Raw genomic sequence first — 25,232 nt, 5'->3', positions numbered from 1 at the left:
AATCAATAAATTAATGTTTCACTCTACCCGTGTTAGATTTGTGATATTTATGAATACACTTGACAGAAAAAGATTTGATCAACAGTCATGAAAGTGGTCCCACCGAGATTTGAACTCGGATCCTTGGATTCAAAGTCCAAAGTGCTAAACATTACACCATGGAACCTCCCATGTGACAAGGAAGCAAATTGCTGCAGCAATGTGAACATTTCAAAGTTTTTAATGTTCTACAGTCAAAGACCAACAGAATGTTATTACTTTTCTATTCTGTTCAACTTTTGCATATTGAACTATGTTAGGGAAGGATGTTGCCCAGAGGACTCAAGTAACGCTATCACTCTGTTGAACAGTACTTTTTATGTGAGATACGATTTTGCAATAAAATATAAGATTCCCCCGTGAATGCAATCTCTTCTCTCAAAATGAAAAGCTCAACCTGGTACAGGTGGTTTGATGGTATCATGCTTAGCACTCTAGACTCTGAAAACCGGGACCTGAGTACAAATCACAGTGGGACTTATCTAAACTTTACGATTTTCTTTTCCATTCAGTTCTTAGAATTATTAATTGGAAAAACATCTCATTTACTTATAAACTTGTACATATCCACTTTACACGTATGTATCTCCCTATATCTTGCTATATGTCTCTGTATATTTATAGGACAACATAAACACATACATTATAAAAATGCATATAATTAGTAGAGGTGAAAATAATGAAAAGTTGTTGCCTCTCCACATTTGAAACATGAGCTTCTTCTCCTTACTCTTCTATATGTCATGAAATTGAGATAGTCACTTTTTACTCAATTTTGATCTAACAATATAGTTGATTTATACAAAGCATATCATATGATTTGTGAATAATCTTAAAAGAGAAAATTAGATCAGTACCTGTGAGGCCTCCAAGCAAAAGCTTATGTTTCACGATTGCAGATCGACTGTTGAAAATCAGCATGAAAAACGTTTTATTTCACAATTTCCATACTAATATACAAAAAACATTTGTACTATCTGAATGATACCGTCATTGTGGTTCTCTAGGTTTGATTTAAGAACACTTCTCTTTCAAAATGTGCTAAATTCGCCTTATCAATAGCGCAGAAAGCTTCAAAAAGGGATGCTGGGAATCAGGCCTCTGAAATGCATTTCAGAAAAACAGGATAGGATTTCTTAATGTCACACTATTTTGTGTAGGAATGTGATGTAAACGTATTATAATGTTTGTATTTCTGTAACTTGTTCAAGCTGATGGACGTTTTAAAAGGAATCAATAATTGTCTCTTTCAACCTACTGGTGTTGGATTTGAGCTATCAATAAACAAAGGTGACAGAAATAGAAAAGGTCAAGAGTAATAAAATAGTACCCCCAAGATTTGGACTGGTACCTTTGCATGCAAAGTCCAACGTGCCAATCATTGCTCTTTGGCGCAGCCCATTTGAGAGACAAAGAAATGGGTGTATTAGTTTGGAAATGTAAAATGTTTTAATATGTTACAGTCAAAGATGATCATTATGATATAACTTGCCTATCCTGATAAACGTTTGCATATTTAACACTGTTAAGGAGAATGTATCTGAACAGAATCAAATCACATTATAGCTCTTTACACTATGAGCATTCAACAGAGATATCGTTTCATCAATGTAAGAAATGCCCCGCACTAATGCGCTCTCTTTTGTCTCAATGGAAAAATGACTCATGTATGGGAGGGTTCCATGGTGTAATGGTTAGCACTCTGGACTCTGAATCCAGCGATCCAAGTCCAAGCTCGGTGGGACCTGTATGAATTATGAGATTTACTATTTCACCCATTTCTTAGAATTTGGTCTTGGAAAAACATAACGTCAATGTTTTATACTGATACTTATCAACGTATAAGTATGCATCTATGTATACATAGCTATATCCGTCTAGATAGCGATAAGACTATATAAAGAAATCAATTATTCATAAACATATGTATTGAAGCTGAAAACTAAAAACTGTTGTTTCCCATCCACAATTTAAACGTTAGGTTCATTTCCTCTCTCATCTATATGACCAGTAATGAGATAGTTAATTTTTGCTGATTTCTTATATGACAACATGCTTGACTTACACAGTGCATTTAATTGTGAATTTCTTTGAAAGAGAAATTCAGATTATTACCTTTGACACGTCTTTCGAAAGATATTACTTTATGGTTATGGATTTACTTTAGAAAATCAGAGTGTAAATATATGTGTGTCTGAATTTCACGATTGTTATTCAAAACGTCATATCTTCTGTCCCCATAATACACAATTTGATTCCTCAAGTTTTGTTTTAATGAAGGATTTCCAATTAAAAAGTTCCATCTTCCCCTTATCAATAACAGTAAGATTTAAGAAAGTAATATCTTGCATCAGCCCCCTGTGATGAGTTTGAGAAAACAGAGTCAGCTCGCAAAATGTCTCATTATTTTGAGCCATTTAATTTCCATGTTTTCTAAAAGTTCTATCATTTGCTCACATCGAATAGACTTTCAGAATACAATCAATAAATTAATGTTTCACTCTACCCGTGTTAGATTTGTGATATTTATGAATACACTTGACAGAAAAAGATTTGATCAACAGTCATGAAAGTGGTCCCACCGAGATTTGAACTCGGATCCTTGGATTCAAAGTCCAAAGTGCTAACCATTACACCATGGAACCTCCCATATGACAAGGGAGCAAATTGCTGCAGCAATGTGAACATTTCAAAGTTTTTAATGTTCTACAGTCAAAGACCAACAGAATGTTATTACTTTTCTATTCTGTTCAACTTTTGCATATTGAACTATGTTAGGGAAGGATGTTGCCCAGAGAACTCAAGTAACGCTATCACTCTGTTGAACAGTACTTTTTATGTGAGATACGATTTTGCAATAAAATATAAGATTCCCCCGTGAATGCAATCTCTTCTCTCAAAATGAAAAGCTCAACCTGGTACAGGTGGTTTGATGGTATCATGCTTAGCACTCTAGACTCTGAAAACCGGGATCTGAGTACAAATCACAGTGGGACTTATCTAAACTTTACGATTTTCTTTTCCATTCAGTTCTTAGAATTATTAATTGGAAAAACATCTCATTTACTTATAAACTTGTACATATCCACTTTACACGTATGTATCTCCCTATATCTTGCTATATGTCTCTGTATATTTATAGGACAACATAAACACATACATTATAAAAATGCATATAATTAGTAGAGGTGAAAATAATGAAAAGTTGTTGCCTCTCCACATTTGAAACATGAGCTTCTTCTCCTTACTCTTCTATATGTCATGAAATTGAGATAGTCACTTTTTACTCAATTTTGATCTAACAATATAGTTGATTTATACAAAGCATATCATATGATTTGTGAATAATCTTAAAAGAGAAAATTAGATCAGTACCTGTGAGGCCTCCAAGCAAAAGCTTATGTTTCACGATTGCAGATCGACTGTTGAAAATCAGCATGAAAAACGTTTTATTTCACAATTTCCATACTAATATACAAAAAACATTTGTACTATCTGAATGATACCGTCATTGTGGTTCTCTAGGTTTGATTTAAGGACACTTCTCTTTCAAAATGTGCTAAATTCGCCTTATCAATAGCGCAGAAAGCTTCAAAAAGGGATGCTGGGAATCAGGCCTCTGAAATGCATTTCAGAAAAACAGGATAGGATTTCTTAATGTCACACTATTTTGTGTAGGAATGTGATGTAAACGTATTATAATGTTTGTATTTCTGTAACTTGTTCAAGCTGATGGACGTTTTGAAAGGAATCAATAATTGTCTCTTTCAACCTACTGGTGTTGGATTTGAGCTATGAATAAACAAAGGTGACAGAAATAGAAAAGGTCAAGAGTAATAAAATAGTACCCCCAAGATTTGGACTGGTACCTTTGCATGCATAGTCCAACGTGCCAATCATTGCTCTTTGGCGCAGCCCATGTGAGAGACAAAGAAATGGGTGTATTAGTTTGCAAATGTAAAATGTTTTAATATGTTACAGTCAAAGATGATCATTATGATATAACTTGCCTATCCTGATAAACGTTTGCATATTTAACACTGTTAAGGAGAATGTATCTGAACAGAATCAAATCACATTATAGCTCTTTACACTATGAGCATTCAACAGAGATATCGTTTCATCAATGTAAGAAATGCCCCCGCACTAATGCGCTCTCTTTTGTCTCAATGGAAAAATGACTAATGTATGGGAGGGTTCCATGGTGTAATGGTTAGCACTCTGGACTCTGAATCCAGCGATCCGAGTTCAAATCTCGGTGGGACCTGCTTGAATTATGAGATTTACTATTTCACCCATTTCTTAGAATTTGGTCTTGGAAAAACATAACGTCAATGTTTTATACTGATACTTATCAACGTATAAGTATGCATCTATGTATACATAGCTATATCCGTCTAGATAGCGATAAGACTATATAAAGAAATCAATTATTCATAAACATATGTATTGAAGCTGAAAACTAAAAACTGTTGTTTCCCATCCACAATTTAAACGTTAGGTTCATTTCCTCTCTCATCTATATGACCAGTAATGAGATAGTTAATTTTTGCTGATTTCTTATATGACAACATGCTTGACTTACACAGTGCATTTAATTGTGAATTTCTTTGAAAGAGAAATTCAGATTATTACCTTTGACACGTCTTTCGAAAGATATTACTTTATGGTTATGGATTTACTTTAGAAAATCAGAGTGTAAATATATGTGTGTCTGAATTTCACGATTGTTATTCAAAACGTCATATCTTCTGTCCCCATAATACACAATTTGATTCCTCAAGTTTTGTTTTAATGAAGGATTTCCAATTAAAAAGTTCCATCTTCCCCTTATCAATAACAGTAAGATTTAAGAAAGTAATATCTTGCATCAGCCCCCTGTGATGAGTTTGAGAAAACAGAGTCAGCTCGCAAAATGTCTCATTATTTTGAGCCATTTAATTTCCATGTTTTCTAAAAGTTCTATCATTTGCTCACATCGAATAGACTTTCAGAATACAATCAATAGATTAATGTTTCACTCTACCCGTGTTAGATTTGTGATATTTATGAATACACTTGACAGAAAAAGATTTGATCAACAGTCATGAAAGTGGTCCCACCGAGATTTGAACTCGGATCCTTGGATTCAAAGTCCAAAGTGCTAACCATTACACCATGGAACCTCCCATGTGACAAGGGAGCAAATTGCTGCAGCAATGTGAACATTTCAAAGTTTTTAATGTTCTACAGTCAAAGACCAACAGAATGTTATTACTTTTCTATTCTGTTCAACTTTTGCATATTGAACTATGTTAGGGAAGGATGTTGCCCAGAGGACTCAAGTAACGCTATCACTCTGTTGAACAGTACTTTTTATGTGAGATACGATTTTGCAATAAAATATAAGATTCCCCCGTGAATGCAATCTCTTCTCTCAAAATGAAAAGCTCAACCTGGTACAGGTGGTTTGATGGTATCATGCTTAGCACTCTAGACTCTGAAAACCGGGATCTGAGTACAAATCACAGTGGGACTTATCTAAACTTTACGATTTTCTTTTCCATTCAGTTCTTAGAATTATTAATTGGAAAAACATCTCATTTACTTATAAACTTGTACATATCCACTTTACACGTATGTATCTCCCTATATCTTGCTATATGTCTCTGTATATTTATAGGACAACATAAACACATACATTATAAAAATGCATATAATTAGTAGAGGTGAAAATAATGAAAAGTTGTTGCCTCTCCACATTTGAAACATGAGCTTCTTCTCCTTACTCTTCTATATGTCATGAAATTGAGATAGTCACTTTTTACTCAATTTTGATCTAACAATATAGTTGATTTATACAAAGCATATCATATGATTTGTGAATAATCTTAAAAGAGAAAATTAGATCAGTACCTGTGAGGCCTCCAAGCAAAAGCTTATGTTTCACGATTGCAGATCGACTGTTGAAAATCAGCATGAAAAACGTTTTATTTCACAATTTCCATACTAATATACAAAAAACATTTGTACTATCTGAATGATACCGTCATTGTGGTTCTCTAGGTTTGATTTAAGAACACTTCTCTTTCAAAATGTGCTAAATTCGCCTTATCAATAGCGCAGAAAGCTTCAAAAAGGGATGCTGGGAATCAGGCCTCTGAAATGCATTTCAGAAAAACAGGATAGGATTTCTTAATGTCACACTATTTTGTGTAGGAATGTGATGTAAACGTATTATAATGTTTGTATTTCTGTAACTTGTTCAAGCTGATGGACGTTTTAAAAGGAATCAATAATTGTCTCTTTCAACCTACTGGTGTTGGATTTGAGCTATCAATAAACAAAGGTGACAGAAATAGAAAAGGTCAAGAGTAATAAAATAGTACCCCCAAGATTTGGACTGGTACCTTTGCATGCAAAGTCCAACGTGCCAATCATTGCTCTTTGGCGCAGCCCATTTGAGAGACAAAGAAATGGGTGTATTAGTTTGGAAATGTAAAATGTTTTAATATGTTACAGTCAAAGATGATCATTATGATATAACTTGCCTATCCTGATAAACGTTTGCATATTTAACACTGTTAAGGAGAATGTATCTGAACAGAATCAAATCACATTATAGCTCTTTACACTATGAGCATTCAACAGAGATATCGTTTCATCAATGTAAGAAATGCCCCGCACTAATGCGCTCTCTTTTGTCTCAATGGAAAAATGACTCATGTATGGGAGGGTTCCATGGTGTAATGGTTAGCACTCTGGACTCTGAATCCAGCGATCCAAGTCCAAGCTCGGTGGGACCTGTATGAATTATGAGATTTACTATTTCACCCATTTCTTAGAATTTGGTCTTGGAAAAACATAACGTCAATGTTTTATACTGATACTTATCAACGTATAAGTATGCATCTATGTATACATAGCTATATCCGTCTAGATAGCGATAAGACTATATAAAGAAATCAATTATTCATAAACATATGTATTGAAGCTGAAAACTAAAAACTGTTGTTTCCCATCCACAATTTAAACGTTAGGTTCATTTCCTCTCTCATCTATATGACCAGTAATGAGATAGTTAATTTTTGCTGATTTCTTATATGACAACATGCTTGACTTACACAGTGCATTTAATTGTGAATTTCTTTGAAAGAGAAATTCAGATTATTACCTTTGACACGTCTTTCGAAAGATATTACTTTATGGTTATGGATTTACTTTAGAAAATCAGAGTGTAAATATATGTGTGTCTGAATTTCACGATTGTTATTCAAAACGTCATATCTTCTGTCCCCATAATACACAATTTGATTCCTCAAGTTTTGTTTTAATGAAGGATTTCCAATTAAAAAGTTCCATCTTCCCCTTATCAATAACAGTAAGATTTAAGAAAGTAATATCTTGCATCAGCCCCCTGTGATGAGTTTGAGAAAACAGAGTCAGCTCGCAAAATGTCTCATTATTTTGAGCCATTTAATTTCCATGTTTTCTAAAAGTTCTATCATTTGCTCACATCGAATAGACTTTCAGAATACAATCAATAAATTAATGTTTCACTCTACCCGTGTTAGATTTGTGATATTTATGAATACACTTGACAGAAAAAGATCTGATCAACAGTCATGAAAGTGGTCCCACCGAGATTTGAACTCGGATCCTTGGATTCAAAGTCCAAAGTGCTAACCATTACACCATGGAACCTCCCATATGACAAGGGAGCAAATTGCTGCAGCAATGTGAACATTTCAAAGTTTTTAATGTTCTACAGTCAAAGACCAACAGAATGTTATTACTTTTCTATTCTGTTCAACTTTTGCATATTGAACTATGTTAGGGAAGGATGTTGCCCAGAGGACTCAAGTAACGCTATCACTCTGTTGAACAGTACTTTTTATGTGAGATACGATTTTGCAATAAAATATAAGATTCCCCCGTGAATGCAATCTCTTCTCTCAAAATGAAAAGCTCAACCTGGTACAGGTGGTTTGATGGTATCATGCTTAGCACTCTAGACTCTGAAAACCGGGATCTGAGTACAAATCACAGTGGGACTTATCTAAACTTTACGATTTTCTTTTCCATTCAGTTCTTAGAATTATTAATTGGAAAAACATCTCATTTACTTATAAACTTGTACATATCCACTTTACACGTATGTATCTCCCTATATCTTGCTATATGTCTCTGTATATTTATAGGACAACATAAACACATACATTATAAAAATGCATATAATTAGTAGAGGTGAAAATAATGAAAAGTTGTTGCCTCTCCACATTTGAAACATGAGCTTCTTCTCCTTACTCTTCTATATGTCATGAAATTGAGATAGTCACTTTTTACTCAATTTTGATCTAACAATATAGTTGATTTATACAAAGCATATCATATGATTTGTGAATAATCTTAAAAGAGAAAATTAGATCAGTACCTGTGAGGCCTCCAAGCAAAAGCTTATGTTTCACGATTGCAGATCGACTGTTGAAAATCAGCATGAAAAACGTTTTATTTCACAATTTCCATACTAATATACAAAAAACATTTGTACTATCTGAATGATACCGTCATTGTGGTTCTCTAGGTTTGATTTAAGAACACTTCTCTTTCAAAATGTGCTAAATTCGCCTTATCAATAGCGCAGAAAGCTTCAAAAAGGGATGCTGGGAATCAGGCCTCTGAAATGCATTTCAGAAAAACAGGATAGGATTTCTTAATGTCACACTATTTTGTGTAGGAATGTGATGTAAACGTATTATAATGTTTGTATTTCTGTAACTTGTTCAAGCTGATGGACGTTTTGAAAGGAATCAATAATTGTCTCTTTCAACCTACTGGTGTTGGATTTGAGCTATGAATAAACAAAGGTGACAGAAATAGAAAAGGTCAAGAGTAATAAAATAGTACCCCCAAGATTTGGACTGGTACCTTTGCATGCATAGTCCAACGTGCCAATCATTGCTCTTTGGCGCAGCCCATGTGAGAGACAAAGAAATGGGTGTATTAGTTTGCAAATGTAAAATGTTTTAATATGTTACAGTCAAAGATGATCATTATGATATAACTTGCCTATCCTGATAAACGTTTGCATATTTAGCACTGTTAAGGAGAATGTATCTGAACAGAATCAAATCACATTATAGCTCTTTACACTATGAGCATTCAACAGAGATATCGTTTCATCAATGTAAGAAATGCCCCCGCACTAATGCGCTCTCTTTTGTCTCAATGGAAAAATGACTAATGTATGGGAGGGTTCCATGGTGTAATGGTTAGCACTCTGGACTCTGAATCCAGCGATCCGAGTTCAAATCTCGGTGGGACCTGCTTGAATTATGAGATTTACTATTTCACCCATTTCTTAGAATTTGGTCTTGGAAAAACATAACGTCAATGTTTTATACTGATACTTATCAACGTATAAGTATGCATCTATGTATACATAGCTATATCCGTCTAGATAGCGATAAGACTATATAAAGAAATCAATTATTCATAAACATATGTATTGAAGCTGAAAACTAAAAACTGTTGTTTCCCATCCACAATTTAAACGTTAGGTTCATTTCCTCTCTCATCTATATGACCAGTAATGAGATAGTTAATTTTTGCTGATTTCTTATATGACAACATGCTTGACTTACACAGTGCATTTAATTGTGAATTTCTTTGAAAGAGAAATTCAGATTATTACCTTTGACACGTCTTTCGAAAGATATTACTTTATGGTTATGGATTTACTTTAGAAAATCAGAGTGTAAATATATGTGTGTCTGAATTTCACGATTGTTATTCAAAACGTCATATCTTCTGTCCCCATAATACACAATTTGATTCCTCAAGTTTTGTTTTAATGAAGGATTTCCAATTAAAAAGTTCCATCTTCCCCTTATCAATAACAGTAAGATTTAAGAAAGTAATATCTTGCATCAGCCCCCTGTGATGAGTTTGAGAAAACAGAGTCAGCTCGCAAAATGTCTCATTATTTTGAGCCATTTAATTTCCATGTTTTCTAAAAGTTCTATCATTTGCTCACATCGAATAGACTTTCAGAATACAATCAATAGATTAATGTTTTACTCTACCCGTGTTAGATTTGTGATATTTATGAATACACTTGACAGAAAAAGATTTGATCAACAGTCATGAAAGTGGTCCCACCGAGATTTGAACTCGGATCCTTGGATTCAAAGTCCAAAGTGCTAACCATTACACCATGGAACCTCCCATGTGACAAGGGAGCAAATTGCTGCAGCAATGTGAACATTTCAAAGTTTTTAATGTTCTACAGTCAAAGACCAACAGAATGTTATTACTTTTCTATTCTGTTCAACTTTTGCATATTGAACTATGTTAGGGAAGGATGTTGCCCAGAGGACTCAAGTAACGCTATCACTCTGTTGAACAGTACTTTTTATGTGAGATACGATTTTGCAATAAAATATAAGATTCCCCCGTGAATGCAATCTCTTCTCTCAAAATGAAAAGCTCAACCTGGTACAGGTGGTTTGATGGTATCATGCTTAGCACTCTAGACTCTGAAAACCGGGATCTGAGTACAAATCACAGTGGGACTTATCTAAACTTTACGATTTTCTTTTCCATTCAGTTCTTAGAATTATTAATTGGAAAAACATCTCATTTACTTATAAACTTGTACATATCCACTTTACACGTATGTATCTCCCTATATCTTGCTATATGTCTCTGTATATTTATAGGACAACATAAACACATACATTATAAAAATGCATATAATTAGTAGAGGTGAAAATAATGAAAAGTTGTTGCCTCTCCACATTTGAAACATGAGCTTCTTCTCCTTACTCTTCTATATGTCATGAAATTGAGATAGTCACTTTTTACTCAATTTTGATCTAACAATATAGTTGATTTATACAAAGCATATCATATGATTTGTGAATAATCTTAAAAGAGAAAATTAGATCAGTACCTGTGAGGCCTCCAAGCAAAAGCTTATGTTTCACGATTGCAGATCGACTGTTGAAAATCAGCATGAAAAACGTTTTATTTCACAATTTCCATACTAATATACAAAAAACATTTGTACTATCTGAATGATACCGTCATTGTGGTTCTCTAGGTTTGATTTAAGAACACTTCTCTTTCAAAATGTGCTAAATTCGCCTTATCAATAGCGCAGAAAGCTTCAAAAAGGGATGCTGGGAATCAGGCCTCTGAAATGCATTTCAGAAAAACAGGATAGGATTTCTTAATGTCACACTATTTTGTGTAGGAATGTGATGTAAACGTATTATAATGTTTGTATTTCTGTAACTTGTTCAAGCTGATGGACGTTTTAAAAGGAATCAATAATTGTCTCTTTCAACCTACTGGTGTTGGATTTGAGCTATCAATAAACAAAGGTGACAGAAATAGAAAAGGTCAAGAGTAATAAAATAGTACCCCCAAGATTTGGACTGGTACCTTTGCATGCAAAGTCCAACGTGCCAATCATTGCTCTTTGGCGCAGCCCATTTGAGAGACAAAGAAATGGGTGTATTAGTTTGGAAATGTAAAATGTTTTAATATGTTACAGTCAAAGATGATCATTATGATATAACTTGCCTATCCTGATAAACGTTTGCATATTTAACACTGTTAAGGAGAATGTATCTGAACAGAATCAAATCACATTATAGCTCTTTACACTATGAGCATTCAACAGAGATATCGTTTCATCAATGTAAGAAATGCCCCGCACTAATGCGCTCTCTTTTGTCTCAATGGAAAAATGACTCATGTATGGGAGGGTTCCATGGTGTAATGGTTAGCACTCTGGACTCTGAATCCAGCGATCCAAGTCCAAGCTCGGTGGGACCTGTATGAATTATGAGATTTACTATTTCACCCATTTCTTAGAATTTGGTCTTGGAAAAACATAACGTCAATGTTTTATACTGATACTTATCAACGTATAAGTATGCATCTATGTATACATAGCTATATCCGTCTAGATAGCGATAAGACTATATAAAGAAATCAATTATTCATAAACATATGTATTGAAGCTGAAAACTAAAAACTGTTGTTTCCCATCCACAATTTAAACGTTAGGTTCATTTCCTCTCTCATCTATATGACCAGTAATGAGATAGTTAATTTTTGCTGATTTCTTATATGACAACATGCTTGACTTACACAGTGCATTTAATTGTGAATTTCTTTGAAAGAGAAATTCAGATTATTACCTTTGACACGTCTTTCGAAAGATATTACTTTATGGTTATGGATTTACTTTAGAAAATCAGAGTGTAAATATATGTGTGTCTGAATTTCACGATTGTTATTCAAAACGTCATATCTTCTGTCCCCATAATACACAATTTGATTCCTCAAGTTTTGTTTTAATGAAGGATTTCCAATTAAAAAGTTCCATCTTCCCCTTATCAATAACAGTAAGATTTAAGAAAGTAATATCTTGCATCAGCCCCCTGTGATGAGTTTGAGAAAACAGAGTCAGCTCGCAAAATGTCTCATTATTTTGAGCCATTTAATTTCCATGTTTTCTAAAAGTTCTATCATTTGCTCACATCGAATAGACTTTCAGAATACAATCAATAAATTAATGTTTCACTCTACCCGTGTTAGATTTGTGATATTTATGAATACACTTGACAGAAAAAGATCTGATCAACAGTCATGAAAGTGGTCCCACCGAGATTTGAACTCGGATCCTTGGATTCAAAGTCCAAAGTGCTAACCATTACACCATGGAACCTCCCATATGACAAGGGAGCAAATTGCTGCAGCAATGTGAACATTTCAAAGTTTTTAATGTTCTACAGTCAAAGACCAACAGAATGTTATTACTTTTCTATTCTGTTCAACTTTTGCATATTGAACTATGTTAGGGAAGGATGTTGCCCAGAGGACTCAAGTAACGCTATCACTCTGTTGAACAGTACTTTTTATGTGAGATACGATTTTGCAATAAAATATAAGATTCCCCCGTGAATGCAATCTCTTCTCTCAAAATGAAAAGCTCAACCTGGTACAGGTGGTTTGATGGTATCATGCTTAGCACTCTAGACTCTGAAAACCGGGATCTGAGTACAAATCACAGTGGGACTTATCTAAACTTTACGATTTTCTTTTCCATTCAGTTCTTAGAATTATTAATTGGAAAAACATCTCATTTACTTATAAACTTGTACATATCCACTTTACACGTATGTATCTCCCTATATCTTGCTATATGTCTCTGTATATTTATAGGACAACATAAACACATACATTATAAAAATGCATATAATTAGTAGAGGTGAAAATAATGAAAAGTTGTTGCCTCTCCACATTTGAAACATGAGCTTCTTCTCCTTACTCTTCTATATGTCATGAAATTGAGATAGTCACTTTTTACTCAATTTTGATCTAACAATATAGTTGATTTATACAAAGCATATCATATGATTTGTGAATAATCTTAAAAGAGAAAATTAGATCAGTACCTGTGAGGCCTCCAAGCAAAAGCTTATGTTTCACGATTGCAGATCGACTGTTGAAAATCAGCATGAAAAACGTTTTATTTCACAATTTCCATACTAATATACAAAAAACATTTGTACTATCTGAATGATACCGTCATTGTGGTTCTCTAGGTTTGATTTAAGAACACTTCTCTTTCAAAATGTGCTAAATTCGCCTTATCAATAGCGCAGAAAGCTTCAAAAAGGGATGCTGGGAATCAGGCCTCTGAAATGCATTTCAGAAAAACAGGATAGGATTTCTTAATGTCACACTATTTTGTGTAGGAATGTGATGTAAACGTATTATAATGTTTGTATTTCTGTAACTTGTTCAAGCTGATGGACGTTTTGAAAGGAATCAATAATTGTCTCTTTCAACCTACTGGTGTTGGATTTGAGCTATGAATAAACAAAGGTGACAGAAATAGAAAAGGTCAAGAGTAATAAAATAGTACCCCCAAGATTTGGACTGGTACCTTTGCATGCATAGTCCAACGTGCCAATCATTGCTCTTTGGCGCAGCCCATGTGAGAGACAAAGAAATGGGTGTATTAGTTTGCAAATGTAAAATGTTTTAATATGTTACAGTCAAAGATGATCATTATGATATAACTTGCCTATCCTGATAAACGTTTGCATATTTAGCACTGTTAAGGAGAATGTATCTGAACAGAATCAAATCACATTATAGCTCTTTACACTATGAGCATTCAACAGAGATATCGTTTCATCAATGTAAGAAATGCCCCCGCACTAATGCGCTCTCTTTTGTCTCAATGGAAAAATGACTAATGTATGGGAGGGTTCCATGGTGTAATGGTTAGCACTCTGGACTCTGAATCCAGCGATCCGAGTTCAAATCTCGGTGGGACCTGCTTGAATTATGAGATTTACTATTTCACCCATTTCTTAGAATTTGGTCTTGGAAAAACATAACGTCAATGTTTTATACTGATACTTATCAACGTATAAGTATGCATCTATGTATACATAGCTATATCCGTCTAGATAGCGATAAGACTATATAAAGAAATCAATTATTCATAAACATATGTATTGAAGCTGAAAACTAAAAACTGTTGTTTCCCATCCACAATTTAAACGTTAGGTTCATTTCCTCTCTCATCTATATGACCAGTAATGAGATAGTTAATTTTTGCTGATTTCTTATATGACAACATGCTTGACTTACACAGTGCATTTAATTGTGAATTTCTTTGAAAGAGAAATTCAGATTATTACCTTTGACACGTCTTTCGAAAGATATTACTTTATGGTTATGGATTTACTTTAGAAAATCAGAGTGTAAATATATGTGTGTCTGAATTTCACGATTGTTATTCAAAACGTCATATCTTCTGTCCCCATAATACACAATTTGATTCCTCAAGTTTTGTTTTAATGAAGGATTTCCAATTAAAAAGTTCCATCTTCCCCTTATCAATAACAGTAAGATTTAAGAAAGTAATATCTTGCATCAGCCCCCTGTGATGAGTTTGAGAAAACAGAGTCAGCTCGCAAAATGTCTCATTATTTTGAGCCATTTAATTTCCATGTTTTCTAAAAGTTCTATCATTTGCTCACATCGAATAGACTTTCAGAATACAATCAATAGATTAATGTTTTACTCTACCCGTGTTAGATTTGTGATATTTATGAATACACTTGACAGAAAAAGATTTGATCAACAGTCATGAAAGTGGTCCCACCGAGATTTGAACTCGGATCCTTGGATTCAAAGTCCAAAGTGCTAACCATTACACCATGGAACCTCCCATGTGACAAGGGAGCAAATTGCTGCAGCAATGTGAACATTTCAAAGTTTTTAATGTTCTACAGTCAAAGACCAACAGAATGTTATTACTTTTCTATTCTGTTCAACTTTTGCATATTGAACTATGTTAGGGAAGGATGTTGCCCAGAGGACTCAAGTAACGCTATCACTCTGTTGAACAGTACTTTTTATGTGAGATACGATTTTGCAATAAAATATAAGATTCCCCCGTGAATGCAATCTCTTCTCTCAAAATGAAAAGCTCAACCTGGTACAGGTGGTTTGATGGTATCATGCTTAGCACTCTAGACTCTGAAAACCGGGATCTGAGTACAAATCACAGTGGGACTTATCTAAACTTTACGATTTTCTTTTCCATTCAGTTCTTAGAATTATTAATTGGAAAAACATCTCATTTACTTATAAACTTGTACATATCCACTTTACACGTATGTATCTCCCTATATCTTGCTATATGTCTCTGTATATTTATAGGACAACATAAACACATACATTATAAAAATGCATATAATTAGTAGAGGTGAAAATAATGAAAAGTTGTTGCCTCTCCACATTTGAAACATGAGCTTCTTCTCCTTACTCTTCTATATGTCATGAAATTGAGATAGTCACTTTTTACTCAATTTTGATCTAACAATATAGTTGATTTATACAAAGCATATCATATGATTTGTGAATAATCTTAAAAGAGAAAATTAGATCAGTACCTGTGAGGCCTCCAAGCAAAAGCTTATGTTTCACGATTGCAGATCGACTGTTGAAAATCAGCATGAAAAACGTTTTATTTCACAATTTCCATACTAATATACAAAAAACATTTGTACTATCTGAATGATACCGTCATTGTGGTTCTCTAGGTTTGATTTAAGAACACTTCTCTTTCAAAATGTGCTAAATTCGCCTTATCAATAGCGCAGAAAGCTTCAAAAAGGGATGCTGGGAATCAGGCCTCTGAAATGCATTTCAGAAAAACAGGATAGGATTTCTTAATGTCACACTATTTTGTGTAGGAATGTGATGTAAACGTATTATAATGTTTGTATTTCTGTAACTTGTTCAAGCTGATGGACGTTTTGAAAGGAATCAATAATTGTCTCTTTCAACCTACTGGTGTTGGATTTGAGCTATCAATAAACAAAGGTGACAGAAATAGAAAAGGTCAAGAGTAATAAAATAGTACCCCCAAGATTTGGACTGGTACCTTTGCATGCAAAGTCCAACGTGCCAATCATTGCTCTTTGGCGCAGCCCATTTGAGAGACAAAGAAATGGGTGTATTAGTTTGGAAATGTAAAATGTTTTAATATGTTACAGTCAAAGATGATCATTATGATATAACTTGCCTATCCTGATAAACGTTTGCATATTTAACACTGTTAAGGAGAATGTATCTGAACAGAATCAAATCACATTATAGCTCTTTACACTATGAGCATTCAACAGAGATATCGTTTCATCAATGTAAGAAATGCCCCGCACTAATGCGCTCTCTTTTGTCTCAATGGAAAAATGACTCATGTATGGGAGGGTTCCATGGTGTAATGGTTAGCACTCTGGACTCTGAATCCAGCGATCCAAGTCCAAGCTCGGTGGGACCTGTATGAATTATGAGATTTACTATTTCACCCATTTCTTAGAATTTGGTCTTGGAAAAACATAACGTCAATGTTTTATACTGATACTTATCAACGTATAAGTATGCATCTATGTATACATAGCTATATCCGTCTAGATAGCGATAAGACTATATAAAGAAATCAATTATTCATAAACATATGTATTGAAGCTGAAAACTAAAAACTGTTGTTTCCCATCCACAATTTAAACGTTAGGTTCATTTCCTCTCTCATCTATATGACCAGTAATGAGATAGTTAATTTTTGCTGATTTCTTATATGACAACATGCTTGACTTACACAGTGCATTTAATTGTGAATTTCTTTGAAAGAGAAATTCAGATTATTACCTTTGACACGTCTTTCGAAAGATTTTACTTTATGGTTATGGATTTACTTTAGAAAATCAGAGTGTAAATATATGTGTGTCTGAATTTCACGATTGTTATTCAAAACGTCATATCTTCTGTCCCCATAATACACAATTTGATTCCTCAAGTTTTGTTTTAATGAAGGATTTCCAATTAAAAAGTTCCATCTTCCCCTTATCAATAACAGTAAGATTTAAGAAAGTAATATCTTGCATCAGCCCCCTGTGATGAGTTTGAGAAAACAGAGTCAGCTCGCAAAATGTCTCATTATTTTGAGCCATTTAATTTCCATGTTTTCTAAAAGTTCTATCATTTGCTCACATCGAATAGACTTTCAGAATACAATCAATAAATTAATGTTTCACTCTACCCGTGTTAGATTTGTGATATTTATGAATACACTTGACAGAAAAAGATTTGATCAACAGTCATGAAAGTGGTCCCACCGAGATTTGAACTCGGATCCTTGGATTCAAAGTCCAAAGTGCTAAACATTACACCATGGAACCTCCCATGTGACAAGGAAGCAAATTGCTGCAGCAATGTGAACATTTCAAAGTTTTTAATGTTCTACAGTCAAAGACCAACAGAATGTTATTACTTTTCTATTCTGTTCAACTTTTGCATATTGAACTATGTTAGGGAAGGATGTTGCCCAGAGGACTCAAGTAACGCTATCACTCTGTTGAACAGTACTTTTTATGTGAGATACGATTTTGCAATAAAATATAAGATTCCCCCGTGAATGCAATCTCTTCTCTCAAAATGAAAAGCTCAACCTGGTACAGGTGGTTTGATGGTATCATGCTTAGCACTCTAGACTCTGAAAACCGGGACCTGAGTACAAATCACAGTGGGACTTATCTAAACTTTACGATTTTCTTTTCCATTCAGTTCTTAGAATTATTAATTGGAAAAACATCTCATTTACTTATAAACTTGTACATATCCACTTTACACGTATGTATCTCCCTATATCTTGCTATATGTCTCTGTATATTTATAGGACAACATAAACACATACATTATAAAAATGCATATAATTAGTAGAGGTGAAAATAATGAAAAGTTGTTGCCTCTCCACATTTGAAACATGAGCTTCTTCTCCTTACTCTTCTATATGTCATGAAATTGAGATAGTCACTTTTTACTCAATTTTGATCTAACAATATAGTTGATTTATACAAAGCATATCATATGATTTGTGAATAATCTTAAAAGAGAAAATTAGATCAGTACCTGTGAGGCCTCCAAGCAAAAGCTTATGTTTCACGATTGCAGATCGACTGTTGAAAATCAGCATGAAAAACGTTTTATTTCACAATTTCCATACTAATATACAAAAAACATTTGTACTATCTGAATGATACCGTCATTGTGGTTCTCTAGGTTTGATTTAAGAACACTTCTCTTTCAAAATGTGCTAAATTCGCCTTATCAATAGCGCAGAAAGCTTCAAAAAGGGATGCTGGGAATCAGGCCTCTGAAATGCATTTCAGAAAAACAGGATAGGATTTCTTAATGTCACACTATTTTGTGTAGGAATGTGATGTAAACGTATTATAATGTTTGTATTTCTGTAACTTGTTCAAGCTGATGGACGTTTTAAAAGGAATCAATAATTGTCTCTTTCAACCTACTGGTGTTGGATTTGAGCTATCAATAAACAAAGGTGACAGAAATAGAAAAGGTCAAGAGTAATAAAATAGTACCCCCAAGATTTGGACTGGTACCTTTGCATGCAAAGTCCAACGTGCCAATCATTGCTCTTTGGCGCAGCCCATTTGAGAGACAAAGAAATGGGTGTATTAGTTTGGAAATGTAAAATGTTTTAATATGTTACAGTCAAAGATGATCATTATGATATAACTTGCCTATCCTGATAAACGTTTGCATATTTAACACTGTTAAGGAGAATGTATCTGAACAGAATCAAATCACATTATAGCTCTTTACACTATGAGCATTCAACAGAGATATCGTTTCATCAATGTAAGAAATGCCCCGCACTAATGCGCTCTCTTTTGTCTCAATGGAAAAATGACTCATGTATGGGAGGGTTCCATGGTGTAATGGTTAGCACTCTGGACTCTGAATCCAGCGATCCAAGTCCAAGCTCGGTGGGACCTGTATGAATTATGAGATTTACTATTTCACCCATTTCTTAGAATTTGGTCTTGGAAAAACATAACGTCAATGTTTTATACTGATACTTATCAACGTATAAGTATGCATCTATGTATACATAGCTATATCCGTCTAGATAGCGATAAGACTATATAAAGAAATCAATTATTCATAAACATATGTATTGAAGCTGAAAACTAAAAACTGTTGTTTCCCATCCACAATTTAAACGTTAGGTTCATTTCCTCTCTCATCTATATGACCAGTAATGAGATAGTTAATTTTTGCTGATTTCTTATATGACAACATGCTTGACTTACACAGTGCATTTAATTGTGAATTTCTTTGAAAGAGAAATTCAGATTATTACCTTTGACACGTCTTTCGAAAGATATTACTTTATGGTTATGGATTTACTTTAGAAAATCAGAGTGTAAATATATGTGTGTCTGAATTTCACGATTGTTATTCAAAACGTCATATCTTCTGTCCCCATAATACACAATTTGATTCCTCAAGTTTTGTTTTAATGAAGGATTTCCAATTAAAAAGTTCCATCTTCCCCTTATCAATAACAGTAAGATTTAAGAAAGTAATATCTTGCATCAGCCCCCTGTGATGAGTTTGAGAAAACAGAGTCAGCTCGCAAAATGTCTCATTATTTTGAGCCATTTAATTTCCATGTTTTCTAAAAGTTCTATCATTTGCTCACATCGAATAGACTTTCAGAATACAATCAATAAATTAATGTTTCACTCTACCCGTGTTAGATTTGTGATATTTATGAATACACTTGACAGAAAAAGATTTGATCAACAGTCATGAAAGTGGTCCCACCGAGATTTGAACTCGGATCCTTGGATTCAAAGTCCAAAGTGCTAACCATTACACCATGGAACCTCCCATATGACAAGGGAGCAAATTGCTGCAGCAATGTGAACATTTCAAAGTTTTTAATGTTCTACAGTCAAAGACCAACAGAATGTTATTACTTTTCTATTCTGTTCAACTTTTGCATATTGAACTATGTTAGGGAAGGATGTTGCCCAGAGAACTCAAGTAACGCTATCACTCTGTTGAACAGTACTTTTTATGTGAGATACGATTTTGCAATAAAATATAAGATTCCCCCGTGAATGCAATCTCTTCTCTCAAAATGAAAAGCTCAACCTGGTACAGGTGGTTTGATGGTATCATGCTTAGCACTCTAGACTCTGAAAACCGGGACCTGAGTACAAATCACAGTGGGACTTATCTAAACTTTACGATTTTCTTTTCCATTCAGTTCTTAGAATTATTAATTGGAAAAACATCTCATTTACTTATAAACTTGTACATATCCACTTTACACGTATGTATCTCCCTATATCTTGCTATATGTCTCTGTATATTTATAGGACAACATAAACACATACATTATAAAAATGCATATAATTAGTAGAGGTGAAAATAATGAAAAGTTGTTGCCTCTCCACATTTGAAACATGAGCTTCTTCTCCTTACTCTTCTATATGTCATGAAATTGAGATAGTCACTTTTTACTCAATTTTGATCTAACAATATAGTTGATTTATACAAAGCATATCATATGATTTGTGAATAATCTTAAAAGAGAAAATTAGATCAGTACCTGTGAGGCCTCCAAGCAAAAGCTTATGTTTCACGATTGCAGATCGACTGTTGAAAATCAGCATGAAAAACGTTTTATTTCACAATTTCCATACTAATATACAAAAAACATTTGTACTATCTGAATGATACCGTCATTGTGGTTCTCTAGGTTTGATTTAAGAACACTTCTCTTTCAAAATGTGCTAAATTCGCCTTATCAATAGCGCAGAAAGCTTCAAAAAGGGATGCTGGGAATCAGGCCTCTGAAATGCATTTCAGAAAAACAGGATAGGATTTCTTAATGTCACACTATTTTGTGTAGGAATGTGATGTAAACGTATTATAATGTTTGTATTTCTGTAACTTGTTCAAGCTGATGGACGTTTTGAAAGGAATCAATAATTGTCTCTTTCAACCTACTGGTGTTGGATTTGAGCTATGAATAAACAAAGGTGACAGAAATAGAAAAGGTCAAGAGTAATAAAATAGTACCCCCAAGATTTGGACTGGTACCTTTGCATGCATAGTCCAACGTGCCAATCATTGCTCTTTGGCGCAGCCCATGTGAGAGACAAAGAAATGGGTGTATTAGTTTGCAAATGTAAAATGTTTTAATATGTTACAGTCAAAGATGATCATTATGATATAACTTGCCTATCCTGATAAACGTTTGCATATTTAACACTGTTAAGGAGAATGTATCTGAACAGAATCAAATCACATTATAGCTCTTTACACTATGAGCATTCAACAGAGATATCGTTTCATCAATGTAAGAAATGCCCCCGCACTAATGCGCTCTCTTTTGTCTCAATGGAAAAATGACTAATGTATGGGAGGGTTCCATGGTGTAATGGTTAGCACTCTGGACTCTGAATCCAGCGATCCGAGTTCAAATCTCGGTGGGACCTGCTTGAATTATGAGATTTACTATTTCACCCATTTCTTAGAATTTGGTCTTGGAAAAACATAACGTCAATGTTTTATACTGATACTTATCAACGTATAAGTATGCATCTATGTATACATAGCTATATCCGTCTAGATAGCGATAAGACTATATAAAGAAATCAATTATTCATAAACATATGTATTGAAGCTGAAAACTAAAAACTGTTGTTTCCCATCCACAATTTAAACGTTAGGTTCATTTCCTCTCTCATCTATATGACCAGTAATGAGATAGTTAATTTTTGCTGATTTCTTATATGACAACATGCTTGACTTACACAGTGCATTTAATTGTGAATTTCTTTGAAAGAGAAATTCAGATTATTACCTTTGACACGTCTTTCGAAAGATATTACTTTATGGTTATGGATTTACTTTAGAAAATCAGAGTGTAAATATATGTGTGTCTGAATTTCACGATTGTTATTCAAAACGTCATATCTTCTGTCCCCATAATACACAATTTGATTCCTCAAGTTTTGTTTTAATGAAGGATTTCCAATTAAAAAGTTCCATCTTCCCCTTATCAATAACAGTAAGATTTAAGAAAGTAATATCTTGCATCAGCCCCCTGTGATGAGTTTGAGAAAACAGAGTCAGCTCGCAAAATGTCTCATTATTTTGAGCCATTTAATTTCCATGTTTTCTAAAAGTTCTATCATTTGCTCACATCGAATAGACTTTCAGAATACAATCAATAGATTAATGTTTCACTCTACCCGTGTTAGATTTGTGATATTTATGAATACACTTGACAGAAAAAGATTTGATCAACAGTCATGAAAGTGGTCCCACCGAGATTTGAACTCGGATCCTTGGATTCAAAGTCCAAAGTGCTAACCATTACACCATGGAACCTCCCATGTGACAAGGGAGCAAATTGCTGCAGCAATGTGAACATTTCAAAGTTTTTAATGTTCTACAGTCAAAGACCAACAGAATGTTATTACTTTTCTATTCTGTTCAACTTTTGCATATTGAACTATGTTAGGGAAGGATGTTGCCCAGAGGACTCAAGTAACGCTATCACTCTGTTGAACAGTACTTTTTATGTGAGATACGATTTTGCAATAAAATATAAGATTCCCCCGTGAATGCAATCTCTTCTCTCAAAATGAAAAGCTCAACCTGGTACAGGTGGTTTGATGGTATCATGCTTAGCACTCTAGACTCTGAAAACCGGGATCTGAGTACAAATCACAGTGGGACTTATCTAAACTTTACGATTTTCTTTTCCATTCAGTTCTTAGAATTATTAATTGGAAAAACATCTCATTTACTTATAAACTTGTACATATCCACTTTACACGTATGTATCTCCCTATATCTTGCTATATGTCTCTGTATATTTATAGGACAACATAAACACATACATTATAAAAATGCATATAATTAGTAGAGGTGAAAATAATGAAAAGTTGTTGCCTCTCCACATTTGAAACATGAGCTTCTTCTCCTTACTCTTCTATATGTCATGAAATTGAGATAGTCACTTTTTACTCAATTTTGATCTAACAATATAGTTGATTTATACAAAGCATATCATATGATTTGTGAATAATCTTAAAAGAGAAAATTAGATCAGTACCTGTGAGGCCTCCAAGCAAAAGCTTATGTTTCACGATTGCAGATCGACTGTTGAAAATCAGCATGAAAAACGTTTTATTTCACAATTTCCATACTAATATACAAAAAACATTTGTACTATCTGAATGATACCGTCATTGTGGTTCTCTAGGTTTGATTTAAGAACACTTCTCTTTCAAAATGTGCTAAATTCGCCTTATCAATAGCGCAGAAAGCTTCAAAAAGGGATGCTGGGAATCAGGCCTCTGAAATGCATTTCAGAAAAACAGGATAGGATTTCTTAATGTCACACTATTTTGTGTAGGAATGTGATGTAAACGTATTATAATGTTTGTATTTCTGTAACTTGTTCAAGCTGATGGACGTTTTAAAAGGAATCAATAATTGTCTCTTTCAACCTACTGGTGTTGGATTTGAGCTATCAATAAACAAAGGTGACAGAAATAGAAAAGGTCAAGAGTAATAAAATAGTACCCCCAAGATTTGGACTGGTACCTTTGCATGCAAAGTCCAACGTGCCAATCATTGCTCTTTGGCGCAGCCCATTTGAGAGACAAAGAAATGGGTGTATTAGTTTGGAAATGTAAAATGTTTTAATATGTTACAGTCAAAGATGATCATTATGATATAACTTGCCTATCCTGATAAACGTTTGCATATTTAACACTGTTAAGGAGAATGTATCTGAACAGAATCAAATCACATTATAGCTCTTTACACTATGAGCATTCAACAGAGATATCGTTTCATCAATGTAAGAAATGCCCCGCACTAATGCGCTCTCTTTTGTCTCAATGGAAAAATGACTCATGTATGGGAGGGTTCCATGGTGTAATGGTTAGCACTCTGGACTCTGAATCCAGCGATCCAAGTCCAAGCTCGGTGGGACCTGTATGAATTATGAGATTTACTATTTCACCCATTTCTTAGAATTTGGTCTTGGAAAAACATAACGTCAATGTTTTATACTGATACTTATCAACGTATAAGTATGCATCTATGTATACATAGCTATATCCGTCTAGATAGCGATAAGACTATATAAAGAAATCAATTATTCATAAACATATGTATTGAAGCTGAAAACTAAAAACTGTTGTTTCCCATCCACAATTTAAACGTTAGGTTCATTTCCTCTCTCATCTATATGACCAGTAATGAGATAGTTAATTTTTGCTGATTTCTTATATGACAACATGCTTGACTTACACAGTGCATTTAATTGTGAATTTCTTTGAAAGAGAAATTCAGATTATTACCTTTGACACGTCTTTCGAAAGATATTACTTTATGGTTATGGATTTACTTTAGAAAATCAGAGTGTAAATATATGTGTGTCTGAATTTCACGATTGTTATTCAAAACGTCATATCTTCTGTCCCCATAATACACAATTTGATTCCTCAAGTTTTGTTTTAATGAAGGATTTCCAATTAAAAAGTTCCATCTTCCCCTTATCAATAACAGTAAGATTTAAGAAAGTAATATCTTGCATCAGCCCCCTGTGATGAGTTTGAGAAAACAGAGTCAGCTCGCAAAATGTCTCATTATTTTGAGCCATTTAATTTCCATGTTTTCTAAAAGTTCTATCATTTGCTCACATCGAATAGACTTTCAGAATACAATCAATAAATTAATGTTTCACTCTACCCGTGTTAGATTTGTGA

The 25,232-nt window shown here is 33.9% G+C and overlaps 14 non-coding genes across 14 annotated transcripts; 4 read left to right on the top strand and 10 right to left on the bottom strand.

Moving 5' to 3' along the window:
- Nucleotides 1–94: 94 nt before the first annotated feature.
- On the bottom strand, nucleotides 95–166 carry TRNAQ-UUG (transfer RNA glutamine (anticodon UUG)). Its single transcript has one exon. It is a non-coding gene; the product is annotated as a tRNA-Gln (tRNA).
- A 2,446-nt stretch (nucleotides 167–2,612) lies between these two features.
- On the bottom strand, nucleotides 2,613–2,684 carry TRNAQ-UUG (transfer RNA glutamine (anticodon UUG)). The gene has a single exon. It is a non-coding gene; the product is annotated as a tRNA-Gln (tRNA).
- Nucleotides 2,685–4,234: 1,550 nt separating this feature from the next.
- On the top strand, nucleotides 4,235–4,306 carry TRNAQ-CUG (transfer RNA glutamine (anticodon CUG)). Its single transcript has one exon. It is a non-coding gene; the product is annotated as a tRNA-Gln (tRNA).
- An 826-nt stretch (nucleotides 4,307–5,132) lies between these two features.
- Nucleotides 5,133–5,204, bottom strand: TRNAQ-UUG (transfer RNA glutamine (anticodon UUG)). Its single transcript has one exon. It is a non-coding gene; the product is annotated as a tRNA-Gln (tRNA).
- A 2,446-nt stretch (nucleotides 5,205–7,650) lies between these two features.
- TRNAQ-UUG (transfer RNA glutamine (anticodon UUG)) lies at nucleotides 7,651–7,722 on the bottom strand. The gene has a single exon. It is a non-coding gene; the product is annotated as a tRNA-Gln (tRNA).
- Nucleotides 7,723–9,272: 1,550 nt separating this feature from the next.
- On the top strand, nucleotides 9,273–9,344 carry TRNAQ-CUG (transfer RNA glutamine (anticodon CUG)). Its single transcript has one exon. It is a non-coding gene; the product is annotated as a tRNA-Gln (tRNA).
- An 826-nt stretch (nucleotides 9,345–10,170) lies between these two features.
- TRNAQ-UUG (transfer RNA glutamine (anticodon UUG)) lies at nucleotides 10,171–10,242 on the bottom strand. The gene has a single exon. It is a non-coding gene; the product is annotated as a tRNA-Gln (tRNA).
- Nucleotides 10,243–12,688: 2,446 nt separating this feature from the next.
- Nucleotides 12,689–12,760, bottom strand: TRNAQ-UUG (transfer RNA glutamine (anticodon UUG)). The gene has a single exon. It is a non-coding gene; the product is annotated as a tRNA-Gln (tRNA).
- A 1,550-nt stretch (nucleotides 12,761–14,310) lies between these two features.
- Nucleotides 14,311–14,382, top strand: TRNAQ-CUG (transfer RNA glutamine (anticodon CUG)). The gene has a single exon. It is a non-coding gene; the product is annotated as a tRNA-Gln (tRNA).
- An 826-nt stretch (nucleotides 14,383–15,208) lies between these two features.
- TRNAQ-UUG (transfer RNA glutamine (anticodon UUG)) lies at nucleotides 15,209–15,280 on the bottom strand. Its single transcript has one exon. It is a non-coding gene; the product is annotated as a tRNA-Gln (tRNA).
- A 2,446-nt stretch (nucleotides 15,281–17,726) lies between these two features.
- On the bottom strand, nucleotides 17,727–17,798 carry TRNAQ-UUG (transfer RNA glutamine (anticodon UUG)). The gene has a single exon. It is a non-coding gene; the product is annotated as a tRNA-Gln (tRNA).
- Nucleotides 17,799–20,244: 2,446 nt separating this feature from the next.
- TRNAQ-UUG (transfer RNA glutamine (anticodon UUG)) lies at nucleotides 20,245–20,316 on the bottom strand. The gene has a single exon. It is a non-coding gene; the product is annotated as a tRNA-Gln (tRNA).
- Nucleotides 20,317–21,866: 1,550 nt separating this feature from the next.
- Nucleotides 21,867–21,938, top strand: TRNAQ-CUG (transfer RNA glutamine (anticodon CUG)). Its single transcript has one exon. It is a non-coding gene; the product is annotated as a tRNA-Gln (tRNA).
- Nucleotides 21,939–22,764: 826 nt separating this feature from the next.
- TRNAQ-UUG (transfer RNA glutamine (anticodon UUG)) lies at nucleotides 22,765–22,836 on the bottom strand. The gene has a single exon. It is a non-coding gene; the product is annotated as a tRNA-Gln (tRNA).
- Nucleotides 22,837–25,232: the final 2,396 nt, after the last annotated feature.

Source organism: Lissotriton helveticus, chromosome 4_1 (genome assembly GCF_964261635.1).
Source record: "Lissotriton helveticus chromosome 4_1, aLisHel1.1, whole genome shotgun sequence".
Taxonomy (NCBI): Eukaryota; Metazoa; Chordata; class Amphibia; order Caudata; family Salamandridae; genus Lissotriton; species Lissotriton helveticus.
The sequence above is the reverse complement of the archived record's forward strand: the minus strand, read 5'-3'. Positions and strand labels throughout refer to the sequence as shown.